The sequence below is a fragment of the Bombus huntii genome, chromosome 5 (assembly GCF_024542735.1).
Source record: "Bombus huntii isolate Logan2020A chromosome 5, iyBomHunt1.1, whole genome shotgun sequence".
In the NCBI taxonomy this organism is placed as follows: domain Eukaryota; kingdom Metazoa; phylum Arthropoda; class Insecta; order Hymenoptera; family Apidae; genus Bombus; species Bombus huntii.
Genome location: NC_066242.1, coordinates 4774548 through 4784607, shown reverse-complemented (window position 1 = coordinate 4784607; position 10060 = coordinate 4774548). Strand labels below are relative to the sequence as shown.

The 10060-nt window shown below is 39.1% G+C and overlaps 1 pseudogene; it reads right to left on the bottom strand.

The window, feature by feature from the left end:
* Positions 1-1347: 1347 nt before the first annotated feature.
* LOC126865794 (uncharacterized) lies at positions 1348-7951 on the bottom strand (annotated as a pseudogene).
* Between the last annotated feature and the right edge of the window lie 2109 nt (positions 7952-10060).

Here is a 10060-nt window from a genome sequence, read left to right as displayed (position 1 = left end):
TTAAAGAACACTCGATCGCTCTAAAATCCCAAAAATTAACAGCCCCGCTGGCTCATTTGACTCGGGTATCTCCGGACGACCAATTTTTGTAAATATTAATATTAACCCTTTACACTCGAGAACTTTTTCGATCGACCATAGCAGCTACTCCGAATGATTTAGCGTATACGTGACGCGTGTCTTACAACTAGCGGAAAATGATTTTATATACAAATTAACTTACAAAAACATTATATTCTGATAATTTATCTATATTTACATCTTTGAAAATATGATTTTGTAATATTAATTTCTGTATTTTTTTTTTATGATAATTTATAAAGCATTCGCCAAGATGTATTCTTGAATATAATTGATCTCATTTTTCAACAGCTCAAAATCGAGTTTACCTTCATTTGAGCTAATTTCACTTCCGAAAATCATTTTGTTTAGGGTTTCTAAACTATAATACTTTTGCCATGATCGTCGAATCCGAACTAACGTTGCAGACGTTGTTAGAACCATAGTTTCGCAGGGATATGAGATTAAATATTTATATTAACAAAGAACACAAAAAGCTAAGGAACCAATTTACGAACCAATATTGTACTCTCATCAATTGGAGATGTCGAAATCTGGCATAAACACGGATTGTCGTTTCTCGCTCGCTATTGGAGTTGCAGCACGGAACGCCGTGATGACTGAGAGTCACCTCTCGAATGCAAAGGTTTAAGCATTATTTTTATCAATATCTACTATTTGTACATGTATGGAAACAAAATCGGGCCAAAATTAGATTAAAGAGATTATTTTGACAAGTATATTTTACACATCTGTGATAGTTTAGAAGTGGCCAAGTAGCTTGTACGTAGACGGTGGAGTATAGCAGGTTGATCGATGCTGTGAAAAAAATCCTGGCAATTTCTGGAAATTACACGAAGCAACGGTGAGAAAGGCAGCGCAGATCTGGAACGCTACAATTATAAGAAGTGCCTTTATTATGAATTGTACGGCGGAAAGAGGATGGCGATGAAACATAAAGCTTTTTAGAGCAACGTTGCTGCTCCGACAACGAAATTTACTTAGCACTGTTTCTCCGTCGCCATCCTTCTCGCCGTCAAAACTTCACTATAATAAATTCTTTTACGACGAAGTCACTGCATCGAATACCTTCTCGAACGGCCGGAAAGATATAGAAATATTACTCTTCGAACGATCGATTTTCTCGTCACACAAAGACGTTTTTTCGTGTAAAAAAATTCAACAAATAGCCGGCAAACGTCGAAAACGTTCGAGACGATAAACGATACACGAGCAATCGAGCCACGAAATCAACGCGGCTCAAGGTGCTGTCCAAAAAAACCCACCCTAAGGAAATGCGATCTCCGTGAACGTTTCGAGAGGTGACTCGATGCAATCGGGATAGGCCAAGATGCAGTCACCTCCGGATCTTCCTTGTCGTTCCGCTTCCCTGTACAGTTGGTCGACGCTCTGGTGATTGGAATTAGCAGTCCCTGCCACGTCTTCGCTCGGCCTGATTCAGAAATTCTCTTCAACGCGTTTCTCACGAGGCACGCGTTAAGGTAGAACCAATCGCGGATCGATCTCTCTTTTAACCCCGAATACACATGTTACGTAATATTCCCCTAACTCAAACGTTGGAAAACTTTTTATCGCATTTTCTCCCGTGTTCTTCGATTGACAATCGAAGATATAATTCGCAACAAATGAGAGCCTCGTTAGTTGTAGAAATTATTAGGTTGTCCGAAGTTTCTTTCATTTCATAAGGTGATAATAAATGAACAACAATTTCTGTTTTATATTATTTTATTGGATTAAGTATGATCCATTTCATTCTATTTCTATTATTATATTCGTGCATAATTCAATAAACTAATATAAAACAAGAAAACATCGTGCGTCTATTATTTGCTTATAAAATGAAAGAAACTTTTCGGACAACCTAATATTACGATCGTCTGTGTTTCAGGATTAAATGCTTGTTTTTAACACGATGCAATGGACATCTTCCTAATCTTTCGACCGGACCTGTAGATATATCTAAACAGGATACTTGGAATGTTTGAGTATTCCCAACTACCGTGAATATTTTGACTGTCTACACGAGGATTAGAAAAAGCGACGTTCAAGAAAGAGAAAAGTAAAAGTGTGGACGATCGATCGAAGGAAACTGCAACTGTTTGAATGGTAAATAGCAGCAGCCAGTCGTATTATTGACATTCGACGCGCGTTACCCGGCGATTGTTCCACGGCTGCAGGATTACGTCGGAAGGAATTTCCCAGTGACGTGTGTACACATTCGAGGCACCGCACAAAGGGAAAACCTACGCGAAACACCTTCCATTAGAAGCTTAATGCACGCGCCTAATTTCGACGCAATTAGAGCCCGCTCACTGGTTCGGTTGCAATTTCCTTCGAGTACGCCCGGCCGCGTACGAAATGGCAAATTCCTGACCAGTCCTCCATCCACCCGAACCGATCGCTCGACCAGTGGTTCGACTCGCCCAACTATCTATCGTTAATTCGATCTCTCTTATGCTGCCTTTATGCGTACCGTTGAAATTTTCAACTTGTCGATGGCGTAAAGGTACTGTTTCGATATTCGTCGATCTTTTTCCATGAAATTGCGATCAGCTGTGGAATTAGCAAGTGACCCGTAGCTTTCGAACGGAAGTGTCTAATCTACAGATTGGAAGAGTACAAATCTCTCGCCCGTGTATAATCCCGTATAAACCACCTTTGCTTATCGTAAGGTTATTAACGCATTTTCTTTTTTGTTGTTGTTATTGTCAGTTATTGTTTACCTGGAATCGTCCCGAGATAATTGAGCCACTTTTTCTACTTTTATAAAGTACAGTATATAATAAAATACATCAATTTAGTAGTATTAAAATGAATTAAAAAGTGACACTATCAATTATGACTAAATAAAGTTATAATCGAACGATACCACATTGTAAAAAAATATTAAAATGCATTATGAATTTTTAATTTCACGTTCAAGTCGTGTTATATATCTTTAGTCATCTTTAATGTTTTCAATTTTACCTATATTTTTGTATACTTTTAATTTGATGTTTTAAATATATAAACAATATACATATAAACATATAAACAATATGTGAAATCGTTAAACGAAACCATTACCGCGAAATATAATTGACCACTTAAATAATTTTTAGACTTCTTTGTTTTTTAAGTACTGAATATTAGTCGTCGATATTTGGAAAAATGCGTGGTGGACAGCGTACAGGTTGGCCCGTCCGAGGGCGGTTAAAAGATAACAAACATTCGGCGATTTTAATTGTATGTCCAGAGACTATAAGTGAGAAGTTACGAAACGTTCGATTTTCTGTTAGCTTGTGAATAAAGGAGAATATAGCCGCGGTATTTAAATACGTCGATTAGAAAGAACGTACTGTAAAGTTATTAAACGATGCCCGTACCCGATGCAACATGGATTTACTGCATTATCTTAGTCTATTCGTGCTTCGTTACGTGACACCGTTGTTCCCGTTTCGTGGAAAGCGGCCAGGACAGCCATTAGGGACTTCCAACGGAATTCATTAACCGGCAGCTCCTCAAGAAATGAATTTTGTTTCGAAAAGTAGCAGGAGCCGACGGTGTTCTCCCGTGCCACGAGTCAAAGCGCGATTCATCGCAACGAACTTACGTTAAAATTAAGTGGATCACCTCCTCGAGAACGTCTTGACGTGTCCTGCCAAATGGTGTCTCCGCGAGCTCGCAAATGGTCCTCAAAAGACACTCCCTACCGTCCTGCCAGCCGTGCCTTCAACACAGAATACATTCCATTTTAATTTCTACCCCTTTTTGGTGCGCCGTGCTTCTGTCTCGTATTTATTTCCCCTTCTCCCTCCATTTCTCGCGTATTCCCCTACGTTTTTTTTTCTCTCTGTAGCTTCTTGCCTTTTTTCTTCCTTTTCTGTAATTTGACCGCCGCGTAGAAGTAATTTTATTAGGAAGTCGCACGGTGGCGAGCCCCTCGGCAAACCGTGCTGCCGCCAGATGATATTGGTTTTATAAAACGGTAAAAGGGAATTCTTAAACGTGTGCCGTACTTCTTCGCCCCGTTTCTAGCCGAGAAATTCATTATCCTGCTCCTTTTCCTAGCCGTCGTTCGACGGCTTGCCTCGAATGAAATTATGTTACCGTGCCGGAGAAGGATGTAAATTTCGGATTAGTTTAAGCGTTCGCCGCGCGTTACGCGTTAAACATTCATTCTCCAAGAGTTTCACGTTTGCGAATTTCACGATTTTCCAGAGGCTGTAAAAAACGAAAGACAGGATCGAAATGGTAATTAATGGCGTTGTTTCTACCTCCAGTTTCCAAACAATCGACGATGAACTGTTTGGTCAGACTGACCAGGATGCTGGATGAATGTTCGTGAAAGAAGGACGACGAGCAATTCACTCTATTGAGCCAGCTAACGATCCATTTCACGCGGCATCGCGTCTCCTTGTCAGCTTCGACAAGTTTCGATCAGTCCCGACACTTTCTTAACTTTCACACCGTCTTTCCAAAGCAAGATAGTTCGCTTGTTACCTGCGCTTCAGGTCTCTCTGCCAAGACAAAGTAATTGCCTTACGTCCCAATTAATTTATGTTCCAGTTCCCATCTTTACCTTACCCTCTCTCCGGTCTTTTGATCTTAGTTTCCTGATACTTGCTCACACCCTTCATGAAAATCTTTTTCATCTACCACAAGTAATCCTTATTACGTAAATTACTAATTTTCCATCAACCATCGTTAATAACTTTCCCCCAAACCATCTCGTACGAACTTCACCTACAAAACTGATCGATTTGTCGTGGAATAATTCGTGCGATTATTAATGTACACTTAAACAAACTGAAGGAAGGATACAGGTTCGTGTACCTGTAACTGTTTTTCGTCGCTATAAAGCAGCAACTGATCTTTATCGTTATATCCATCGAGTTACTGAAGAACGTATAACAAAATGATAACTGGCGTAATAAAACTGACTGGCGAATATCAAGCACATACGATGAAGCCTCGTTTTCCGTTTCTGTCGCATAATCACCTACCCATTGTACGCGTTATCGGTGACAAACACGAATGTGGCGACGTCACGGTTCAATGATCGTCGACTAGAAAATAGAATTTCATTAATCGTCCACGGCAACTATCTGCACCAATTCCGATGTTGAGTTAATTATAAATTTATTCGTTCGATTCTAGCGTGTTTACCGATTCATCGGGCAATTTTGAACGGTAATACGGCCCACTTATTCTTCTTCCAATTCGTTGTTGGTCATTGTTCCATGACTCTAAACGACTCCAATCGGCTCGCGCTGAATTTCACCCGTTTCATGGCTCCCCTTCGTGGCGGCTTCGATTTTCCCCCACAGCGCAGAATATGGAAATTCGCGGAATACTCACCGATTCAATAAATTTTCGATAGCCGCGTAAGTGTCCTGCAGATTCAGATCCCTCGACTGCCTGGCCGGTATTATTGTAGGCTCGAGTTCTGACAAGTTCGACGGAAGTTTATAATTGAATTGGAATGCGGACGAGAATACCACGCTACCTCTCTTGTTCATGGAAATCGGAACCGAGACACCGGTCGTGAACTGGAAAATAGAACGGGGGAAAAACGTTAGATGTAGAAGGTACGATCGGTTCTCGCGAGATTTTCATAGAGGTTAAAGAAGTAAGTCGAAGAAATTCCAAAATATTTATTTCATCCAGTCTATGATATTTAAAAGACCATAAAGAGTTGAAGAAAAAAAGAGGAATGGATTCATAACTATTGAGGTTGAGGTTGACTGATTGAAGAACAAGTGGATGAATTTGTAATAGAAAAGTATATTGAAATAATTAAAGGTATAAGTATAAGCATAATGTATAAGTATTTGCTGATTCAGACCCTTACTCTCTTAATGTTACTAGACAATGGAATGATAGGGAACATGTTCATATATTTGTAACAAAAGGACATTACCAAAAAGGTTAAGCTTATAGCTTTGACTAGAAGCTACAGGGAACATAAATAGAGATCTGTTTATTAGTTGCTTTGTTCCTAGACCTTGCAACCCAAAACATAATGTTTACTCAGAGGTACAATAATATGCACCGCTCCTTATTTAGAATATTTCTGCGTAATAACAGTCTGCAGGTCACGGATATACATAAATAAAGATGTAGAATTTTTTTTGAAGTAGTTACTTCAACAATAACTACATGTATGGCAAAGTAACAAAACTACACGCGTCAGATTCCAATTTCGAAGTAGGTAAATCTTGCTCGATTCTTCGTCAATTCGCCGATGCAACCGTCAAGTACGCTTTCCATAAGAAGTGCGTCCTCTGAAAAGAAAGCATCCAGAAGGGCTACTTTCCTAAGAGCGAGGAAATGTTTTATTTATTCCCTCGATTATAACGTTTTATATGCGTGCAGTAGATATATCAATACTTAGGAGCGAGACTGTATACGTACACTATTTTTTGTCAGAAAAATTAAAAGAAGAATTTCCTTTATCTGGACTAATAAATTCGTCCTTCGAAATATTTTCAAGAAACTAATCATCTGTCAAATAATCAATGAAATAATATACTATAATCAGTCAATCGTAAACCTGTCAAGATGATCATCAAAGAGGCATACGAGCAAATAAAAAGGGAATTATATAAATTATATAAAGGAAAGAAAACTATATCGAACATTTAACAATAGCATTTTATCAAATACGAAATGGCTGTGTTGTACAATTAAAAAACGATATTTGACTTCGAGACTTGTCTCGGTGTCTGCCGCCTGACTTTCAATTCGTTCGTTTTTAAAAGCAGCCCGGTACAGTTTCAACTGTAAAACTACAAATACGCCTTTGAGCTATTTTTTCGAGAGATTGCTTATTCAAACTTCCCGTAAAAACCTCGTATTAAGGACGAGTGACCACGAGTTTCCACGTTAGTCCTCTCATCGACAAGCGAAGAATCCATCTTACTCGGAAAACATTAAGATTTCAATGCAAACAAAGGCGTAAACTAATTAGGGGAAAACTCGCGAAAGAGTACTCATTATCCTGGGATTTAAGTAAATTATTCTGGGGTTTAATAAATTTCGCGGGCTGTCTAAATAGGATTGGCAAACAAAAGCAAATTGTCTACCCGGAGAAACTTACCGCTATAAAACCTTGTTCAGACTCGTCGAGCTACTGGAACCCAAGCGACTTAAACGTAAGTACGTACCGTTCACTTAATTAACTTTTCTTTAAACTTCGTATTCAGTCATATTTTCTATATATATATGTAGAAATCTATTGGTAGTTCATCGAGTATATCAACGACAGATGACAGCAAGTACAACATAAGCAACTCCCGACCCATCGACATTCGCTCAGAACCTGTTACTTCACTTACGTTGATATGTATATCCTTTCAAGTTTCTACACTTGTCTTCATTAGTCAAATCACTTGCAATTTGAAGGACTTTGCTAATGTAATTCTGTGATATCACTTCACTTGAACTATATCTCCAATTTTCAAGTGAAATTCATTTCAAGGAAATAACAGTTGCTAGGTAACGCAATCTGTTATTTTCAGTTCAGTATTCGCTGATATCGTTGATATCGGCTTTCTAAAGCTAGACGACTTTTACTGAGTTTTATATTCAATTATATATATGGAAAGCTATTATACATGATAGATAAATCATTTGTTGAATATGCTAATCGTAAACGATGGATAACTATAGAGTGATCATGCAACTCAAACGATTTTCAATCACTCAGTGATTCACTGAGAACTCTCTGGATTTTCAATTACACACACAACACATATCCTTGCCACACGCAGCCAAAAATACATAAAGTTACCTGGAACAATGACCTCGCAGGAAAGAGAAGGATACTCTCGCTTCTGCAGATAAAGAAACATATTATCGCAGTTTGGAACAGAAATAAACGGAACATGTTAATTCGAAAACACTTGCAGAAGCACTGAAATCAGTAGTTTTGAATCACTGGTGAAAGAACTAACGTCGAATGGGACTACCGCTCGGCCATGCGACGACGAGTTTATGGCAACGTGATAATGAACACTGGAATTTGCTATGGAGGACAGGTGGGCCACTATTTGCGTTCAACGAACATTCACGATACGTGATTATGGCTCGGAAAAAAATTGCCTCGAATGCCGCCACGGGCGAATTATTGGTCAGTTTTTGGAAAATTGAACGACGTCGATGCTTGTTTCAAAAACACGAAATCACGCTTGCTGAAATTGGCGACCACGTCGATAAGGATTCACGACGAAATGAAAATTCGACTAGAATATCAGTCGCCAATAAAATCGCGTTTGAATATTTCGAAATTTTCTTTGCGTGAGAAAATTGTATTTTCGTTTAAACACGTCCCTTGGACTAACAACGTTCGTTCGCCGATGCAACTAGCCGTATGGGAGGAAACGAACAAAATTTCTCTGAATCGTTTCAAGCGTCGACGATCGCGTCGAATCGTAAAGGGCTAACCAACACAAACGCGTTTCATCAGAGTATTCAACCGGCTGCTTGGAAAACCGACGCGCGATTCATCGGCATATCAGCTTAACCCCTGCCAGCGATAGCGTTGTAAATCCAATAATTGCCCGGCCCTGGCCGTTAAGCAGCTTTAATTAATTCCGTTTCCAACGTGGCACGATTAACGACCAAAGTTGAATTAAAATCTCATCGCAGGATACGCGATTCGAACCTCTGCCACCCCTTTGCCTCAAACCAGATTCTTTCCTGTCAAATTATGCATCCAATCTTTTTCATCGTTTGCTATTTCTACGCTTGTTCTAAAAATATAACGTTTAAAAGACGTGAAATATCGTAAGCCGAGGGAATATCGACAGGCTTTTGTAACACTTTTGCCGCATATCATATCAAATTAGAATATATACATCTGTTTTTAATATTATAACGTTATAACTCTGGTTGTTCCTCTATGAGTATAAAAATGAATAAAATTATTGCCGGTAGCTCATTGTTTACCGTTGTCTTTCCCCTTTCCACTTCTTTACTGCTCGTTTTCCAACACTACGGAAAAACGGGAAATGCGAGGAGAAACGTAAGGTCCCGTTTCTTGGACATTCGCAGCCAGTCTTTTGCACAAAATGTATTTCGTGGAAGCAAGTCAAAAGTATAACATAACACACGTTCCCGGCGAAAGAGAAACGACAAGAGACCAATGTTCGTTCCTCAAGCTAGTATTCTATTTTATCTTCGCTCCTTCGATTTCCTATTCGACTATCGCCACGCAATGTTTGTTCATTTACCTTCTAAGCGAATTCCGTGTTAACAATTAAGGAATTATTTTTTTTAGGAATCTACTTTAGTAGGGATATCCTTCTAAATGCAATTCACGATTAAAAATTAAATAAATAAATAATGACTACATTCTGTCTTGTTATTTCTCTATCGTGACGTCTCTTTATCAAGTGAACTAATCGAACAGCTTGCAATTTGTCAAATTTATCCATAAAACTTGTTTGTCTCTTACCGAACTCGTTACTGTCACGCAACGATATTTACAGCTAGCAATTCGTAACCTGTAACATTTAAAATTTGGCTAATTATACTAATAATAACAAATATTTAAAAACTAATAATATCAGTTCTATTGTGCAAGACGTCCCAGGTATTGAAATGCCTGTAGATAATAGTACACTTTATTTACCACCTCGACTTCTTCGTTATTATCGCGGATAGAAAATTTCCTCGCAGGCAAAACAGCGAGAGCAAGTGCAAGGAACGCGATGTAACGTCGGAGAAAGGGTGAAACGAATCGCTTTCATCGTTCGTTTAACAGAGAATAACGATATTTCGATCAACTAGGAGCAGCCCCGATGAAATTAAACGCGGCAGGGTTGCTGGGCGAATTTCAATTTGCCTTTCGTATTTCCGTGGAATCGAGCGTGACCGTTTCAAACGACGCGTGCAATTGGTGTCAGGCCGCGAGTGGGAACAAAAATGAAGAGGGAAAAAAGAAAGGCACAGAGACGGAAATAAACAATGACGGGAGGCGCGACGAGAGACGGAG